Consider the following 21,762-nt stretch of genomic DNA (forward strand, 5'->3'; position numbering starts at 1 on the left):
TAATCTTTTTATGTTTCCAATGATTTGCTATAGATTCTAATGGCAGTACCACACTGTTCTAAGTAATATGGTTTATAATTTATTTTAGTATCTGATAATGTAAGTGGTCCTCATTATTCTTCTTTTAAAAAATATCTTGCTACCTTTCTGCCGTTTATTTTTCCAGATGAATTTTAGAATTATTGGTCAAATTTCTAAGTAAGAACTTGTGGACACTGGGGTAGAATTTCATTAAATGTATACATTAATATGTGGGAGAAGTGACAACATTACAATGTTGAAAATTCCCATCCTCAAACAAAATCTCTCTCTCCCTTTATTGTTTCATATTTTCCTTTTCAGTAAAGCTTTGTAGATTGTGCAGATTATTTTCCACATTTTTCTTACTAAGTTTATTCCAAATTAGTATACAGTTTTGTATATTTTGTATCTCTTGAGCAGGATCTCTTTAATCCATTATATTTCCCCAAATGATCTTTTCTGGTACATAGAAAAATAAATAATCTCCCTATATTTATTTTAACATAAAATTCTTGAAGAATATCTCCTTATTCAGTGTCTACTCCTAATGCTTTATAGTTGATGACATTTCAAGTTTTAGGTAAAGAGAAAAACCCACAAACTTTAACATCAAAGATACCTGTAATTTCTTCTTAGCTCAACAATTTCTTCACTATGTAAAATTGGTCAAGTGATATTTCCTCTGAAGTTCAGTATCCTCGCCTACAAAGGGGCATTGATTTTCCCCTTGATAAAGTCCGTGTGAGCCAAAGTGAAAGCATTTTTGTAAAGCACAGAGCTCAAATATACCTACCATATAGTAGGAGTGGAAGAAATATGTTCCTCCTCCTCAGCCTGTTCCTTGTAGAAAATATGACTTGGGAATTTCATCCTGTAGATATATGAACTAGAAAAAAATAATTGTCTATAAACACATACATACATATATATAGCCCTTAAATGTATTTGTATTATTTAGCTAACTTTTCTCCTGGTCCAATTACTAATTGGTGGCAAAATGCACACGTAAGTATGTATGTGAATATGTATTTTATAATCAGTAGTATTACTTTTTGATGAAATACCAATGACTATAATTTTGAAGTTAATGAATTAAGCCACAGAATGATCTATAGAACCATGGCAAGATTAACGAGTGCTCTGCCAATAATGGCAGCCAGCAGTCACGGACTTCATTCATTAATTACCCAAATGTGCACTGACTGAGCATCAGCTACCAGGCACAGTGCTGGGCACTGAGGATGTGAAGGTGACAGTCTCTGCCCAGTGAAATGTGTGGCATTCCCAACTACACCTTAAACAATCAGCAGCTTGACTGTCATTAAAGCAGTGGCTTCCTCCTCTGGATCATCAGATCATGTATTTGATCACCCATTTCTTTATCCTGAGCAGCTACTCTTACCTGTCTGGCTTTCCCCGCTTTATGAGCTTAATAAATGGTTCTCAGCCTCAGCAGCCTGAAGAAAACTCTGGGGCATTCCATTTTCATTTCTGAACTTACTGCCTAAATCTTGATTTCATTTTATGTTGATGCCTAAGGAGCTGACCTAGGATAAATGGAAGCTACCAACTGCCAACTGTGCTGTCAGCTGCGTGGTCGGGTCAAAGGTGCTGGCTGAGCTTGCAAATTCTGATGGTTTGCCAGCAGTGAAGGTATTTGCCTTAGAGGGAAATGGTGCCCCGTACATACCTCATCCCACATTGCTGCTGAATGCGCCAATTTCAGGCGATGCCCAATTTGGAGAAAAGAAACGCAAAGAAAGATGTTTCTGTAACCGTCCCCAAAATACAGAAAACCACCTGCACCTCCACAGCCACCCTAATCTTTGCCTCTGGCGCACCCTCATGTAGAGAAGAAGCAAGTTTCTGTTTCCTCGGGAGTGCTGGGAAGTGGCATGACAGCTGGTTTCCATGAGCAGAGCACATATTCCAATGCTGCAAAGAAAAAATAAAAAACCCACAACGCTCTTTTATCTATTAAACTAAAGAGGGTTTTATTACACTCTGTGCAGTCAATACATTGATCTAAATTTTCCTCACATTGAATTCTTGTCAACGAAAGGTTGTTCTTGAATTTAAAAAAATCTACCTTCCATCAAACATAATTTAAATGCAGAATTTCTGGTTTTGGAAAAGAAGAGTGGTTAACATCTAGAGAAAAAAAAATCTATTGGTAAAATCATTTGACAAATGAAGTCAAGGTGAAATTTAGCTGTAGGAATCATTGTCGTCATATCAATGTGAAAATAGAAATTGCGCTAAAAGAATGTTCTTTTTCTCTTGAAAGATGCACCCTCTGACTCAGATTGTGGCATATAGTGAAAAGCTCAGTAACTATAAATGTTACTGATGACTCTCACCCCTGGTTTAACCCGGGTTTTTCTAAATGCTTATGTAGCGTACAAATTATCTGCTGAAGTGTAGCCAAGGGTGCCAAGTAAACAGTGCAGGAGATGTCAGGAGGGAGTGAAATTTGGAAATGAAATGGCAGCCTTTAAATAGCCTAACTGCGTACATCGTGTTATGACTTCAGTGGGTCTCCAGTCATTCCTAATTGGCTACAAGAGAAAAACCCTCAGAAGGGTTTAATCCAGAAGCAAATACCTTTTTATTCAATTATCACTGTGCTGCCACTAATATAATTACTATACTATTAGTCAAGATTTATTCTTTCTCCCTTCCTTTTTTTCACTTTCTGTCTTCCCTTTAGAAAATTGTCAAAAATTCAGGCATTGGATGATTTGCCATTTGAATCAGTTTGATCACTGTGATCATAATTTAGGCATAATTTAGAAACTTTTAATGACACAGAGAACATAATTATGTATTTGTAGGGGTTTTAAGGGTTGAAGATATCATAACCCAATTTTAGTAGTATTTTTGCTAATAAAATTTTGAGGCATTGGGTGAATTAAGATTCATTCATATAAAAGAATGTGCATGTAACTATGGAAAAGTAATTAACATTTATTAGCTTCCTAATATGTGTCAAGCATTATGCTAAGCATTTCACATATGTTTTTTTCATTTATTCTTTTTAATAGCCTGAAGAAATATGCACTATTGTCCCCAAACTACAGGGCAGGAAATTGGAAACTCACAAGGATTAAGTAAAGTACTCAAATTTAGAGAGGAACTGCTTTTAAGTGGCAGAACCTGGATTAAAACTCAGTTTTCCTGGATTAAAGTCTAGGTCAGCTGACCCCAAGAGTTCTTTATCTTTCTATTATATCCCACAGAATCTCCCATTTAATGAGAAATTGGAAAAGCAAAAATTACAATTTAAATATACTTTCTCTCAGTAACAAAAAAAACCCTAAAAACTAAAAAGAATAATCAAAATTAGGATATATTGACATCAGTTTATAAAAATATTTGTTTCATGCAATAATAAAAACTTTTCTCTTTTAACAGTAAGTGATTTGATTCGGAAGTTTGTCTTCATTATTATTAAAACAGATTAAATGACGTTAATACTTTTAGGCAAAATTAAATTTATTAATAAGCTCATAACATAAATACAAATGCATGCAGATTTGCCACCACATTTAACGTAGAATGTACCTTCTCTTGATTTATTTTTGGGTTTTAGGGGCACCGACCTCCCTGAGCAGTTGAAAATCCATGTATAACTGTACAGCTAGCCCTCTGTATCCAAGATTCCATATCCACAGATTCAACCAGCTCCAATCGTGTAGTACTATAGCATGTATTTATTGAAAAAAATCCACGTATAAATGTATCCTCATAGTTCAAATCCATGTTGTTCAAGGGTCAACTGTACTACGTTTCACTTTAACTGCTGCATCGTGTAAGGTATCATTTAAGTTAAATTTTATTTTTTACTTGTTTAGTGTGGCTACTTGGAAATTTAAAATTACATATATGGCCGACATTATTTTTCTATTGGACAGTGCTGTCCTAGAGGAAGTAGGGCAAGGATTCTCATGTCAGACTGCACAAGATCAAAGCCTACTCTTTCACCTACTACCTGTTTGGCCACAGGCAATTTACTCAGTTCTCCATGCCTTGGTTTTCTCATCTATAAAATAGGTATGATAATACAAGTATCTACTTCATAGGGCTGTGAGGATTAAACACATTAGGATTTGTAAAGTGTTTAAAATAGTGCTTGGCATTATATAGGCACTTGTAAATTAAAAATAAAAGCAAATTATTCCTCTCTAGAAGAGGTGGATCAGCATTCTTCCAATGAATGCTCAGTGAGATTAATCTAATGCTCTAAACTGAACATCTATAATGAACAATTAGAATATCTAGACTTTTTTTAGATGCTCACAACAGAACTGAACCAAAACATACATTATTTTAAAAGAATCTTTTATTTATACAGTTGACCCTTGAACAAAGCAGGGGTTAAGGGTGCCAACCTTCTGCAAAATTGAAAATCTGCCTTTAACTTCATAATGGGCCCTACGCATCCACGGTTCTGCATCCGTGGAATCAACCAACAGCAGGTTGTGAAGTACTGAGGTATTTACTATTAAAAGAAATGCATTTAAGTGGACTTGTGCAGTTCAAACCCACATTGTTCAACGGTCAACAGTACTTTACTTCTTGGACTAAGCTTTTGCGTATATTTTGGTGACTATTTTTCAGGTCGTTTAATTATGTGTCTAAGTGACACAACTGATTATTATAATAACATAGACACATACTAATATTTAAATCTCTTAAATTGTTGTGGCTGATTGTCATCCCCAGCAAGTGATATCTAAGGAGAATTTTCTGTGCTCTGACATTTCCAACAGTCCTGGGAGAGAGAGAAGTACACCACAGGAATAATAACACTATTTCTGGGTCTTTGTTTGCTTTTGGCAAAGAGTTTAAAAATATATTTCCAGGTGGTACTAAATTTTTGTAAGACTTTTATCTGGACAGAGGAAGGGATAGACAAATCTTTTCACCTACAAAATTGCATACCCCTTTAATAGCCTTAATTCACTAGTCAGCCAGTCACTGACTACCTGCCGTGTGCATGGCCCTACAAAATAAGACACAATCTTCATGCTCAAAAAATCTGTATCTTCTGTAGAGTCAAAATTAAGGCAAAAGTGAGGAATTTGTGATTGTAGATTTTGTACAAAACCCAAGGTCCATTTTGAGTGGTCTGCCATTTAAAATATACTCACATTTTTGAGTTTCTTTTTGTGGGCAATAGTTCAAAAATGTAATTTCTAGTTTGAGAGGGTAATTATCTCCATGTTTTATCAAGCGCTCTTTATTTAGAGTGGCTACAGGTAAATAATTAGGGTCAATATTCTATAAAATACTATCATGTTTCTCTAGGAGGTCAAAATACATACATACATGCCTACATACACAGATACCCTTGAAAGTGAAAATAAACCCCCCAAACCAAGCTTAGGAAACCCGAAAAGTAATATGTTAAGCCAAATCAGGAATATATTGTGCTCGTCATGCTATTTTCAGAACGTAGTCCTCCCCTCAAGTCCCCCTCATCTGTGAAACACATCTGTGATTTCTTTACTAACCGTTTTCCAGCCTCTTTCATAAAATAACGGTTGTGTTCTGGTGTTTTTCATTTTGAATACTTCGAACATGTCTCCCATCTCATCACCGCCACATTGTTAAATCTAAAGTAGAAAGAGAGAGTGATCGCTCTGGTGTCTCCAGTCAGCAGCAGAAAATGTGTTGTTTTCAATTACTGGGTATAAAAGCTCAGCCAAAGGGAAAGCAACTTTTCAGGATGATGTGTATAGAGAAAGAGCTACCACAAAGGTTGCCTGGAAGTGACAACTCCGGAATCAAGCCCTGTAAGGGATTTCCAAAAGTGACACTAGCTAAGACTGAAGACTCTTCCCTTGCTTTTGCCAAGTCATGTCAAGGAAAATTATTTGTCTTCTAAGCTGAATGATGCAGACAGACACGGCCTGGATCTCTACAGAGTGGTGTTTGACAAAGGAAGTTCATTTGCCCAGCCTTTTGCTCTAAAGGATGTCTACTCCCCACAATAGTAAAAGTTAACACAATACAGAAGTCATGCTAATATAAAGGATTTGCGATTAACACTCGGCATCAATTCTGATTTTCCATATTTTTTTTTAGTGGAACCAGGTTTGCTAATAAATTGCCAGCTGTTAAAGTCACTAAGCCTATTTTCATCACAACCACCACGTAACAGGACCCCTGCAAATACCTGAAGCCTGCTCTTCTCTCATCGTACATTTTATATTGTTTCAGATGAAATGTACCCTCTGCCAACATTTCTGGGGCTTTATCATTAATGACTTAAAATACAGTTACAAGGTTTGGGTGGTAAGTTGGCAGAGCCGCAAGCAGTGGCATTCTGGGCCAATCCTTCTCCCTTCTTCAAGGCCTGGAGATAATTTCAAATAGAAGGAAGGAGAAAGAGAAGAAAGAGAGAAATAACCAGAAGCCAGGGGAGCTACCACAAACTTCGACCAATGACAGCCTTGCCAAAAAAAAATACAGATTTTCAAAATAATGCTTCATCAGAAGACAGGTTGGAAAAGAGAAACAAAGAGTAATTGGTTAGAAAAAAAAATGAGGGGGAAAAAAGTAGGGGTCTCCCAATCAAATTGTGCGCAACCCTGTCATAATTAAGGAAAATGGGAAGTTTAGATCTTGAATGACGCTCAAGAATATCTGTTCTTCACAAGAATCACAGATTTTCTGTCTTCTCTCCTCCTCACCAACTCCCTCCAAGAGAAAATAAGAAGGTTTGTAAAATAAAATAATATAGAAAGACTTTGAATATTTGGAGGAGATTTCATGAAAATCATGTGCTAACAGCTCTAACTTCTCAAGAGCAGTGAGCTTTGCCCCTGAGAAAACGTTATTTTCATCACACCGCTGCTCCAGCTAAAATGCTCGTTTTGACAAGCTGTGTTCCTGGTAAAATGTTATTGTTGGCACATGTGGATGGTGGGGAAACAGCTCCGGGAGGCTCCCTCCTGAGTGGAGATGTGCAAGTTGACTACAGCACCTGTGGGAGAGTCAGGTACCTCTGACCCAGATTCGCTCTATTTTCTAGCACCCTCTCCCTTTGTTCTGTAATGAGAGCCAAATGTTCCCTTTCTCCCGTCCCTCTGGCCCTGTAACATGACGCCAGATCGGGCCTCGAATGGGCCTCCTCGCCCTTCCCCACCCCTGGGTCCTGTTGCTGCCACTGGCCTAAATTGAAAAGGGGTTTTAAAAAAGCCCGCCTTTCTCCTGAGCACTAACCCTCTCTAGCTCCCTGTGTTCTGAGATAGCTGTGCCTTGCTGACTTTTCTTCACAGTGAACCAGGGTTTTTGCAGGTCAGTTATGGAAGCAAAACTTTTTTTTCTTTCTCTTTCTTTCTTTCTACGGATGGGAGAGGCATCGTATTTTTCAGGCAGGAGAGACTCTTTTCTTAAGTGAAAAGTCCAGTGAATTTTACTATGCTACATAGGACTCACAGCAGGAAATGCCAGTGCCTAACCAAGATCATTGATGCTGCCGTATAAGCCTGTGGTTTTCTGGCTGTTTTTCCCTCCATCTCAGTAAAGACACAGGGAAGAGAAGCCCTCACAATGTGCCAGAGAAGCTTGTGCTGTGCTCCAAAGTACATGTGAAGATGTCAGCACGCGGCCTGGTTTGATTCAGTTTATCCTTTACCTAAGCCCATCTCCCCATCTTACCCGAAGCCGGTGCCCACACAGAGATCAATCAAGCACACTTTGCTCAGCGGACAAACAGGAGTCTGCTCTGAAAGCAAAGCAAGTCTTAGGAAGGTTGCAGCAAAAAACTTAGGGAGTCATAAATCTGTGTGCAGAGGACCTATGTTAAAGGTTCCTAACACCGCACCACCCCCACCCTCCTGTCGCAACCACCTTGCCTTCAATCTGGTTAGTTACATTGGCCTGAAAAGTTCACGAAGACCTTTACTTCTGCCATTTTTAAACAAGACCACAAGAAACTTGGTCTCAGATTTGTCAAACCAGAACCCACTTTCCTAGCCATCGTCACCTTCCATTTCTATTGAGCCCCATAGAAATTTTATTATTGTTGTTGTAATGTCATGTGTTTTTGAAAGATTACCTCTCTGCCCGGGCAAAGAGTTAGACTAGAGTTAAGGAAGCCAATTGCATTTCAGTATTCCAGGTGAAGAGGAATATTCAAATTCAAGAGCTATTTGGAAGGGAGATTTTGAATATAGCCATGATTTATTAAATGCTAGGCATTGTGCTAAGCACTTTACATGCATTATCTCATTCAATGCAAACCACAAGCGTATGATATAAATACTACCATAGCCCCTGCTTGTAGATGAGGAAATTGAGGTGTAGCGAAAGATGAAGAACTTCCCTATACTAAGGCATGACTGCGCTAGGATTTGCATTAAAGTTTCTCTAATTCTGAAACTCTGATTCTTAACAGAAACGCAAAACAGGATTTGGTGATTGATCAGATGGTGGAAAGAGAGACAAGCCTTGGACAGAGTAATGATGCTATATTGAGCCTAGGAATATGAATTAAGATTTACAATAGTACACAGACCTGAAAGAGACTTTAGCAATCTAGATCAACTCTGCCATTTTACAGATGAGGAAACTGAGGGTCAGAGTTGACCTAATCCATGCATCGTTGCATAGTGTAATACTGGCAAAGCTCAAGCTAGAAGTCAACTCCTCCGACTCCTACACTGTGTTTTTTTCCACTTTCCAATTTATTTGGGATCTTGAGCATTTATTGTCTGCTAATTTCTTTGCAAAAGTTTTAACTAAAAACAGAACATTGTATCCACAAACAAGTCTCTATAGCCCAGGAATTTCTCTACCGGCTATTGGTAGGTACTAGTGATCATGACACCTCTGCTTCTGTGTCATTTTCAAGTGCCAGCTATCAGTCCAGAAGGAGGGAAATATTAAATATCTAATACAAACATCAAGGTCCCTGAAACAAATGAACCAGCTGGCTGGCCGCTTGGAACGTTTTGTTCAGAGTCTCCAGGAAATTAGGTGAAACAAAAGAGAATTTAAAAATCTGATGTTTTGTTTTCCAATGTAAGTTTAGGGTATTTTCCTTTGTGTACATTAAAATGCTTTTTGTGCCTTTCAGATTTGTTGTGGTGAGTGGGTAAGTGTGTTACCTCCTGGGCCTGCATTCTCCTGACTCCTGTGGGACAAATTAGTCAACTATGCCTTTCCCTGACTACAGCACCAAATGTCTAATTAAAGACGATGAAGCATTTGTGTACACTTGTTGTAGGCAAACGTTAATTTACCTAGCCTGTGTTTGGGTGCTCTGTCTGGGCAAGGTGCTTTACTTGTGTACATTTATTTAATCTTCACAACTATTATCATATCCATTTTTCAGGTAAGGAAACTGAAGATAAGAAAGTTTTTTTGGTTCAAGTTCACGCAGCTCCCTCCAAGCCCCCAAACTTTCCACCACAACTTGCCTCCTTCCATTTGCAAGTGTGCAAAGGCTCCTCATCGCCCACAGTGCAAAGTTCAAACTGCTGAAGGAGACACATGACCCTCTCGTGGCCTGGCCTCTGTTTGTACCTCGTCCCTCCTCTCTCGCCACTTCTCCTAGAAACAAACACTTTACATGCAGCCACAGGGGACTCTGCAATTTCCTTCACCTTCCAAGCAGTTTCAGGCCTTCTACTCATGGATCACATTTTTCCTCTTCCTGGAGGCCTCTCTCCTCAGCAAACATACCTTACAGATAATTAAGGAAAAGAAAAAACACAATGTGTGTTTAATCTAGATCTGTCTCTTTTACTTCTAGAAAACATTGGTTTTTCTCCACTATCTTATTATATTTTTCTTGGTTTCAGACTCGCTAGAAAACTATGAGATTGCAAATGGAAGACTTTTCTTTCTTTTTAAAATTTTATTGAAGTGTAATTGATTTACAATGTTGTGTTTAATTGTTGCTGTACAGCAAAGTGACTCAGTTGAACACATACATATTCTTTTTCATATTATTCTTTTCCATTATGGTTTATCACAGGATATTGAATACAGTTCCCTGAAAATGGAAGACTTTTCAATGCACACTTTTTTAAAAAAGGACAGTAGCCTTTGGAACAGAATGAGCACTTAGGTCTGCTACTGCTTCAGCCCTGCTTCTCCAGTTGTGCCCGTCTATGACAGCATCATTCAGGCATCGTGTCAGGTGTGATGCACAGAGAAAACCATTGCTGGTTGACAAGTTCCACTCACAAGTATGGTGGGAGCTGATTCTGCAGTCTGTCTGGTCCTGCCGAAGCCAACAGAAGGGGCCCAAGGTACATACACCTGACCTGGGAGGGAAGTTTAAGTTCACCCTAGGATGGAAAAAAATATAAGATCATACGTAGTATCTTGGTGTCACCCAGAATGTGGAAGAAGGCTATTCAGGTTGAAGAAAAATGTATCTTGCCTCAAGAGGTAGCACATATGTGAGGGAATAAAAGGAAATACATATCAAAAACTGAGATCTCAAGAGACAGTGCTCCAAGAAACTTGCGAAACAATGAAAGGAAACAAATAATATACAGCCTCAAACACAGCAGTGGAACCATGTACAGGGAGTCATAAGTCTAAATGACACTTTACCATCTCTTCCTTCTCCCCAAGATGGAGACTCTTTCCGTCCTTCCTGTCATCCTTAATTTAACCCTATCAAGAATAACAAATTTCTATCTATTGTCAAAAAAGCACAGCAGCTTATAGGAGGTGGAGTTATGAACAGTGTCCTTTTCACGGGCATGATTTTGGCCCTTGAGACATAGGTATCGACCTACTTTAAGGAAGGCAACTTGTGAAAAATCCAAAACATTGTTCAGCTTTTCAAGAATGCAGTTACCGCCATGGGACTAAATCTTATTGTGTTGTATTACTGAAAAGTCTCGTGAAGATATTTTTGGAAAATTCAATTATATATCAATTGATGGCCATGAACTAGCTATAAAAGGAGTCCTGCTGAAAATAATTTTGGAGAAGGAGGTACTTTTTGATACTGTAACCCTTACTTCAATTATTCCTAAGTTCTATTTTTACTCATACTTTTCTTTGTTCACAGCAGAGACCTTCTGTTCCAAATAGACTGAAGAGCTAAAATGCTCACACAACTTCCAGAGTTCCAAACTGTCTTCTCCTCTTGAGAGGTCTCTCCTATTTCTTCTAGGTAGCACAGAAAGTAAAGTGGAATTTGAAATAAATATTCTCTTAAACATATCAAATATAGAAATGTACAAAGAGAATGTTTAAACCCAAAGGGCAAGTGGAGAAAGCAGGAGCTGGAAGGCAAAGGCAGGGGAAATTTGAGAAACTCAAGTTTCATGGGGATGTTAGAAAAAAGAAGTCTGTATAGACAGATACTAGTGCCAAGGCACGACATAAAATAAATACTAAAAAGTTCAGCACAGACCTTCAACTACCAAACATGTGGAATTTCCTTTAAAGTCTACTGGAATTTTCACCAAAAGCAGATCGATAGGCATAAATGGCAGTTTATTAGAGATGGCACAGCCCTAATGATTCACATTTATTCACAGATTCAACATATTATTCAGCCTATAAAATGCCAAGCCAAAGGAAAAACTAATAACAGAGACCCTCTTCATAAAAAGTTCACATTCCAATCGGAAAAACGAACATTTAAACATACAATAGGGAATTGCAGAGGAGGTAGTGTACACAATAACCAGAGTATGTACAAAGCACAGTGAGGCCCAGAGGAGGGAGTAGCTAATTATGTAGAAAGTGGTCAGCAAAAGCTTCCCAGAGAAGGTGATTTGTAAATTGACCTTGATGGATGGGTAGGAGGACCAACATTTCAAAATGACCAAAAAGACATCATGTACCACAGTGAAACCTGTTCATGGGAAGTATTTTGGGGTATGAAAACTGGAAGAGTCATTCAGTTCCATTGAACAAGCCTGTGTCCAGAGCTTACTTCTGCCCTTAACACTGTGTTGAGTTTCTGTGGATGTTAAGAAAAGGAAAAAAAAAAAAAAAAAAAGCAGGACCCTGCCCGCAATGATTTGTACTCTTAACTGGGGGAAAAAAGGCTTACATACATGAAATAAAGAGAGATTAATATAAAACACTACAATCAAGTGCCCAAGTTTGTGTTTAGACATTAAGTTTTGTAAGAGGTCAACTTTTGAAATTTTGTGCTTTGTAATATTACTAGGCAAGACAGTGGAGGGTCTATTTTTAAGAAATATAATGAGTGGGAAACTGGTAATTATAGCTCATCCAATTAACATTTGTTCCAGATAATTCATCTGAATCAATCATTGGGAATGAAACGCTTGATTGTTTAGAGAAAAATTGGCAATGAAGCAAATCTTACAGAGAGATTATTTGCCAAACAAAACTCAGTTTTCTTTCTTTTAACCTCGAATGGAAGAGATTGTGAAGTGTCTTTTGCTTTTTTCCCATGATCTAGCTGAACTTCGAGAAAGCTTTTGAGATCACGTGGTCAGCTTCTTGTTAAACCTGACTGAGTATACTTAAGCAATTACTGAGGTGGAGAATTGGATATCAGAGAGCAATTTAAGAATAGAATTTCATTGAACCACAACAACAAGGTATGGGGCTATTTCCCTGACCCCTGAGTAGGGGCCAGGCCTTGTCAAGCCATGAGACTCTCTGGGAATAGTGACCACAACAAAGGAGCAACTCAGCAGAGATGAGGGCTGTATAACTGGTCATCTGTAGTCCACTGATGACCAAGAGGGGAATGGAGGTAATGGAGAGGTAAAAAAGAGACTACAGGACAACCAACAAATTGCTGCATAGTTGCATAAAGGAACAAACATTCCACCTGGAGGTTTATAAATGTAAGAATCATCTTAATATCTAGCAGAACTTTCAAGAGCCATACATGTCTTTAATTAATCTTCTAAAATGGACAAACTAATTATTACTTTCTAAAAAAAAGTTTATTTAGTATGTAAATATGTCAAGACATCGGCTGTTTGGCTATAGGGAGTGGAAGATAATAATAGAGTCTTTGGTGGTATTTGAGTGCAAACCACTAGTTAGTGTCATCAGTGACACAGTGAAGCTACAATGTCAAACATAGCTGATTAAAAAAACTTCCTTGTTTTTTTAAAATAAATAAAAAAAACCAAGAAAGGCCAAAGTGTAGACTTTATCCCCAAGGAGACCTGAACACATAAGCCCAGTGCATGCATTCAGAATTCTTTGTAATATTTCACTATCTAATTCTGCTGTTCTCCGATTGATCCAGGCCGTGGTTCTCTCTCTCATTTATTTTCTCTCTCTCTCCCTCAAGCTGGAGAGCTTGGATCTCTCTGTGCTCTTCTTTAGAGGTAGTGCCATTCCAAGAATAATGTCTTCATTTTATCTCCCTAGAGATCAGATCTTGTGGTTGTGGTTAACTGCATCACTCTGCCTATAAAGAGACCTTGGTAGATACCCTTCCTTAGGATCAACCTTATTCAGCTTCAGGAAGTGAGCACTCAGCCTCTCCTCCATGACTCCATCTTCCTCCCGCTTTCCCAGATTGTGACTTTTCTCTCTTTTCCACTTCCGAACCATGAATATCTTCTCACAGGAGAAGGTATCAATATTTATACCCTAAGATATAAATAACTAAGGAGGTTACCACCCATTCCCACCCTACTTCCTGTGATGGAGTTAAGGACAGTATTTATTGTCCAAGAGAAAGAAGAGCCTTTAGCCATGGAAATGAAGCAGTAGTGGTAAAATTTCAATCACTGGTCAACAATAAGAAAAGAATTCGGCCAAAGCGAAGAGCTTTTTCTAGTACTGCTGAAATTATCCCATACTGTGATTGTCTTTTCTCACTGAGAGCTGCTGACCTTGCCCTCACCTCCAAAAAGATGATATTTCTACCAAGTGACAAAAAAACCACTTAATGGCAGACAGATGAGAGAAAAATAGTCTCTGGAGATTTCTATGAATTATTCATCTGCCCTAACACAAACATATATCTAGCTTTCTACCTGACAATTTATCAGAACAGCACTAATATACCATCCTTACACTTTATTACTAAATAGAACATAGACTCAGAAGTCAGCTTAGTCAACAGATATATATATATATAATATAAATATTATGTATTATTTAATTATATAATTTTATTTAGTTATAATTATATAATTAAATTAATAAATATAATGGGTATGGTAAATATAATTATTATAATTATAACATATTTATTGTATATTATATTATATATATATATTAACATCTTTATTAGAGTATAATTGTTTTACAGTGGTGTAGTTTCTGCTTTATAACAAAGTGAATCAGCTATACATATACATATATCCCCATATCTCTTCCCTCTTGCGTCTCCCTCCCTCCCACCCTCCCTATCCCACCCCTCTAGGTGATCACAAAGCACCAAGCTGACCTCCCTGTGCTATGCGGCTTCTTCCCACTAGCTATCGGTTTTACATTTGGTAGTGTATGTATGTCCATGCCACTCTCTCACTTTTTTTTTTTTTTTTTTTCTTTTTTTCGCTCTCTCACTTTGTCCCAGCTTACCCTTCCCCCTCCCCGTGTCCTCAGGTCCATTCTCTAGTAGGTCTGCGTCTTTATTCCCATCCTGCCCCTAGGTTCTTCATGACCAGGCTGGTAACTGGGTCCTCAGTCAGTGTGGGCATTGATAGATTTGAGATATTAATATATATATTACATTACATATTATACATATATATTAATATCTCAAATCTATCAATGCCCACACTGACTGAGGACCCAGTTACCAGCCCCATTTCTCCCAAACACACAAGGACCAAATCTGAGGTCCTAGAGATATAAACCGTCTTGATATTCCTTGGGTACTTTCAATGCAGCTTGTAGTTTAGACCACAAAGAAAATTAGCATAATACATGGCAGACTATATAGGCTTTAGTAGCTTTACAGTCAGCCTTGCAGACTCTTATGTACTTCAAAAGCATGGAGATTTTCACTCTCACTCTCTTCCCCCCCTTTTCAAATTGGCAATTACCAAAATAAAAGAGGAAATGAGATGATATAAGCCACTTTGATGAAATATTGTTGGTCTGGCTTACATTCCCAGTAATCTATATGTATATTCATTTTTATGGCATAAAATATTATGATTATACCTCACATTTTTAAGATAAAATGGATTTTAAGAATTGGAGAAACCAGAGGAAAAGAAGGAAGTATTAGGATTATGGATCAACCTTCAATTCAGAAGGTTTTTCAATGTATCTGTTCTCAGGGATTGCAAATCAGATACCCAGTCTCACACAGAGGCTGTCAGATGTCATTGGGTTGCAGAAAAGATGAAAATCCTCCTGGTCTCTGGCTTTCCGAGGTTTTGTGGGTTTGAACAAGACCCTTATTGCTATTTGGACTTGGGTTTTGTGGTTAATATATGATAAAAGGGTTATTACACAGTGATCCTTGAGCGTTTAGGTCAGCTGTGGCAATCAATCAAGAGACACTTCTCTTCTGGCAGCACACACTTCCATAAAAAATTCTCTGGCAGACTCGAGTTAGTTAGTTATGACAGAGTAACCTCTATGTCAAGCAATATACTTGATAAATTTTGCATGTGCTTTTGACTGACAGAAGCTCTGGCATTCTGGTAAGTGGCAAAGCAAGATTCAAAGAGCATAGAAACCTCTTTCTTCTTCCCAAACTAAAGGTTGTTAAATTAAGCACATTATTTCCAAGAAAGTTAAAAGAAACACTTCAGGAATAAGTTCACATTTTGGTGCCTATTCTTTCTTAGTTCCTTTTATTTATTCTATTACAGGTAATCTCCCTAAATCAGCTTTTTCATTATCATTCCTACTTCTGAATGATTCAGCTCCATTTAACAAAAACTTCCTGGACTCGTAATATATGCTTGATGTGGGGCTCGGGTAGTGGGAAAATAAAGATGAATAGGATACTTACATCTCATTCATATTCAATTATACGGTTTTTTTTAATTGAAGTATAGTAATTTACAATATCATGTTAGTTTCAGGTATATAGCACAGTGATTCATATATATATATATATATATATATATATATATATATTCTTTTTCAGATTCTTTTCCCTTATAGGTTATTACAAAATATTGAGTATATTTCCCTGTGCTCTACAGTAGGTTCTTGTTAGTTATTTTATGGCTATTTAAATTTTTCAGAATCAACAAGAATTTCAAAGGAATGGCCAAATGGGGGATACGCTTTTATTTGAATCTGGGGTTTATCTTGTTGTTTGTGTTTCCCACTAATAAGATACTGGCATATGGTGATTCTGCTTCTCTACCTTGTGGGAAAAAAAGGCTATCTATGGAGGAGCTAGACTGTAGCTAAATGACCCTTGCATTAACCTTTTTCAGCCATTTCAAGTAAGGCAATTATTACTCTAATTTTAGCAAGGATAGGAGAATCTGTTATGACCTGCAGTGGTTCATTATGCCATTTCTGTTCTTGGAAGAAAATAGAGAGAATATGTATCTAATTTGAACAAAAATAAATTCTCATGGATTGAGTAAGAAAAAATGTTAAAAAGGTAAGACTAAACAACCACTGATGTTGGCTTCTGAATTAACTCTATGATTCTTTTGTGAGTAACAGAACATTTTTAAGAAGAGAACTCAAGTACGGTTAGAGTGCCCACTGACTTCTATGTGATGCCTATGCATCCTTCAGGATACAGTTTAGGTGATTAATTTCCAAGTTGATTTTTTCTAAGAATACGCTAAAGGAGAAGTGACAAAGACTCTATGTATGGAAATGACTATACACAGCAGCACTATCTAATAGAAGTATAATGCAAGTCACATATGTAATTTTAGATTTCCTAGGTGCCACTGTCCAACAGACATACAATGTGAGATAAACGTGTAATTTTTAATTTTCTAGTAGCCACATTACTAAAAGTAAAAAAGGAACAAGAGATTAGTTTAACACTATTTTATTTAACACAATGATAATATTTCAAAAATATTATCATTTCAAAATGCAATCAGCATTTTAAAAAATGAGAGCTTTTACGTTCTTTTTTCCTAACTAGGTCTTTGAAATTCAGTGTGTATTCTTCACTTACAGCATATCTTAATTTGGACTGGTCACATTTCAAATGCTCACTAGTCATTTATGGCTAGAGACTATCTTATTGGGCAGTATAGGTCTACAGAATTCTTAACACAGTAAGGGATGCTACCATCAAACTACAGAAGATTATTAGTGGACCATCTGGGTCAATGAACCAATTAATAAAGAGAAATTTTATATCATTTAAATAAGCTTCAAATAATAAAAACAAATTCAAAACCCCACTTTTTGAGATAACAGATAAGATAATCCAATTGAAGTCTTGTACTATACTATGATCTGAGCAAAAAACTTCAATTAAACTTGACACAAAATTGATGTTTAACAGTATTTTCCTACCAGTTGCCCAATAATCTAATATGATTTTGTCATAAACATATTTTCTACTTCAGATAATACTTGCCAATGCACAGAACCCAAACGTTCCACTGACCATTTCTCTGAGTGAAGTGTACTCACTCCTATCAATCCAAAGGAACATGTCCATAAAGAAAATAAGGAACTTTTCATTGCAGCTCTATTTACAATAGCCAGGACATGGAAGCAACCTAGGTGTCCATCGACAGACGAATGGATAAAGAAGATGTGGCACATATATACAATGGAATATTACTCAGCCATAAAAAGAAACAAAATTGAGTTATTTGTAGTGAGGTGGATGGACCTAGAGACTGTCATACAGAGTGAAGTAAGTCAGGAAGAGAAAAACAAATACCATGTGCTAACACATACATATGGAATCTAAGAAAAAAATAAAGGTTCTGAAGAACCTAGGGGCAGGACAGGAATAAAGACGCAGACATAGAGAATGGACTTGAGGACATGGGGAGGGGGAAGGGTAAGCTGAGACAAGTGAGAGAGTGGCATGGACATATATACACTAGCAAATGTAAACTAGATAGCTAGTGGGAAGCAGCCGCATAGCACAGGGAGATCAGCTCGGTGCTTTGTGTCCACCTAGAGGGGTGGGACAGGGAGGGTGGGAGGGAGGCCCGAGAGGGAGGAGATATGGGGATATATGCATATGTATAGCTGATTCACTTTGCTATACAGCAGAAACTAACACACCATTGTAAAGCAGTTATACTCCAATAAAGATGTTAAAAAAAATAAAAAATAAAATAAAATAAAAATACCTGCCAATTAAATATCAAAAAAAAAAAAATAAAGAAAATAAAGAACTTTAAACTCACATTTATATTATGGTTGTAAAGTCAAACTGCTCATCAGGTCCTGGGGTAGTTTGGCAGGAGGGCCTGCAGTGCAATTCACTGTGAAATTCCAAAGATCAAAACCAACCAGATCTATAATCGTGTCTTCAAACATTCTCATTTCGAAAAGATAGACTTTATTTGTTTCTGAAACAGCTACTTTGGTATTCACATAAATACGTCCTTAACTTCCCTTCTAACACAAGTATGAATTCCTCAAAGACCACAAGAGCCAAGTTTATCCTTAACTATAGTGGAAAAGTTTGTCAATATGATATTTTTCTATTACCAAACTTTTATTTTTGTTTGTTTAAAAACTCTTATATTTAAAAAAAAAATAAAATGATTATACAGGCAACCCCATAGTAACCGTGCATCCACCCTTTATGTAAACTGTTGATAGACATTTTTTATGAAAAATAAAACCTCTTCCAAAAGATTTTTGGATTTTCCATGATGATTTTCATGTTTTAAGTTGCTATTTTATCTTGTGATATCTGGTTTTAATGATAAATGCTAAGAAATCATTGAAAGAGAGGCAGTGGGCAGTGATGAACATCAGTGCAGAAGCCAAGAACGGGTTTCAGGGACTGTCCCCGACCTGCCACTGACCAGCTGCAGGACCAAAATACATTTCAAATCTCTGGGTCTCAATTTCCTTATCTATAAAATTTGGAAATAAGAATAAATTGACTCCAAGGTTCCTCATAGTCTTTGACTTATTAGTGAAAATATGGTAAAATTTAAAAGACTAGTCACTTGTTAAACTGAGCAAAGACGCTTTGAAAATTCAAAGAGTTTAACTGGAAAAGGAACCCCTGTCCAATTTTCATTCAATCAGCTTTGTCTATACCAATGCTATCTGCATCATTCAGCTGCTTCCATTAAGCGTCTAGTGAATTCAATTTTAAATGTTTTACCTCCCCCAAAGCTAACATACAAAAAGAGAGAACACCAAGATTGGTTATTTAAAAGTATAAATTATGGTTCATTGTCAAATATGCCCATCCTGTCATCTAACACAGATATAATTGAAAAGCCATGGGCGCTACTAATGAACATGTATTTTGACTACGTCTTCTCAGGAGACAGGAGTAAACTGTCGAGTTCATGCAGCCTCAAAGAGTTAACATACTTCCAAAAGCTGAGCACCATACTCCTGGCCAAAACATAAAATTAAGTGTTCCATATGGTGAGGATTGAAAAAAATGATATAATTTTTTTGATTGTGTTGACTTGTATATTAAGTTTGAGAAAAGAGTCAAAAATTAAGTTTAGTAACTTTGCTGTGTATATTTATGAAGAAATTTCCATTCTCCTATGGCATAAAATTCCAATGCAAATAGCCATTCTGCTTCTAACATTCTAAAAACACTGCCCTCCAAAAACTGTAGATGGATAGATGGATAGATACATAGATAGATAGATAGATAGATAGGTGATGGAGTGTATGCACACACAAACTCATGTAACATTTTTAACATCCTTATAGTTTTGCCTATGATTTCACAAACATAAGACAATGAGAAACTGACCGAATGACCAGCTTAAAGTAGAGCAGAGATTCGAAAGGAAGTCCCTTGCTCCATCTTCTATTGGGAAACAAGCACTATCTTTAACTATGATTTGTTTGCAAATAATGGTTTATATAAAATGCAATCCCTTGTTCCTATATGAAATGTCTAGCTTGTTTGGATGTCATATGGATCCATCGATTCCCCTTTCTTGTTTCTTCTCATATGATGATTTTTATACGGTAATTAATATTTTAATTATGTGATAATGCCACTGACTCTAAAAATAAGTCCTTAATTTTTTTCTCGGCATGTCTGGATATGTAGCCATATATTTATATGTCGGTCATTCATTAGTCTTCTATTTTTTTCTTTTTAATAGAAATTTTGAATTCAAGGTAATGTTTTCTACTTGACAACAAAATTATTTTGCAATATATATTATATATTTTTGTATATATGTATTTAAACTATTTTTCTCATCTTTATAGGAATATAATTTTAAACAGAATGAAAGATTAAGCAAACCAAAAATAATGAAAAGTCAAATTATGCACACTGTGCAAAAACACGGTCACATAGATTTTGCCTTGTATAAACTTCATCCTGCCTATGTGGGTTTTAACATATTTCCATGGCTTTAAATAGGAAAACATCTTAAAGCTCAGCCCATGGGAAACCCAAGCTTGATTAGTTTTCCCTTTTACTACAGCCTGCAGAGTGTAAAACACAGCACATCAGAATTGAATTTGTCATCTCCAGACCTCACAGGAATTTTAGGAACTAAATAGTTAGGAAGCCATCCTGGTACTTCTCTTTGCTTTAATCAAAGTCGAAGTTTCAATTTAAACATTCAGGAAATCTCCCTTATTTAAAGCAATCAACTCGTTGCTGACAGGGTCTGGCCTTACTGTGTTTAATTTTTTGGCATCAAGCAAAACTTGATTGGTCACAGCCAGTGCATGAGGAGTCCTCCCTTTCCCTCAAAGAAGAGAGAAGGATTCCAGAGCTTTGCTGTGTCCAACACGAGTCTAGAGATACGGGTGCATTTTCAAATCAGTAGTGCATTGGCGTAAACCTCAGCTGGAAAACGGAGCTAATGTTTAAGACCTATAAGGGGTTTCAGAGTCAAACAACTACCACAATGGTGAGCTGTAAAATAATATTCTGAGAAAATATTGATCAAGCTTCTTTATTCCTCTGATTTCTCTCTCTTTTTTCACACTTTTTGGAATACACGGAAGTCACCACCCTGCATTTTATTTTCAAGATTTCAATTTCCTGTAGATCAAGTAGAAAACAGATTTAGCGAGGCCTGAGGTGAGAGGGGGATTGTGGCATACTTGAAAGCTAGGCACTAGGATCTTTCAGGAAAATGTATTTAAATACAGGCATAGAGGTGGAGGTAGATGCAGATGCAGGGGTGAAGTAGAGGCTGAGACAGAGATAGGAGGTAGATACATCCTACTATACTTAAGAAATCTGGAGGGGAAGAACAGCTAACAAATAAAACTAAATTAATTTCACTAAGATTCAAAATCGTTATTAAATCTCTGAGAAATAAATCACGCAGTCAAGAGATTGGAATGGTTGCCTCTATTCTCAGAGCTCTCAATGGCTCATCTCCTTAGATCAGGTGCTCAAAGGTGGGGAAAATGATGTGCAAGCTCTTTAGTTTGGTTCCCTGTGGACAGTCAAAGCATTACTAAAAATATTCCACACTAAATTCATATCTGACCTTTACAACCCTCTATTGTAGTTCTCCAATAATCTGTTTTTTCAAATAAAAAGCTAAGAGATGTAATGAATTATGTAGTGAATTTACTAGTTCTTGAGAGAAGATTATCTAGAAGATACTCTATTTAAACAAGTTGAACTTTTAAGAAGGCACATTTTCAAATAAAAATTGTGTCGAAAATATTTTGTGTTGTCAACATGTTTTAAAATGCACAAAGTTT

This window comes from Eubalaena glacialis, chromosome 12 (assembly GCF_028564815.1).
Source record: "Eubalaena glacialis isolate mEubGla1 chromosome 12, mEubGla1.1.hap2.+ XY, whole genome shotgun sequence".
NCBI lineage: Eukaryota > Metazoa > Chordata > Mammalia > Artiodactyla > Balaenidae > Eubalaena > Eubalaena glacialis.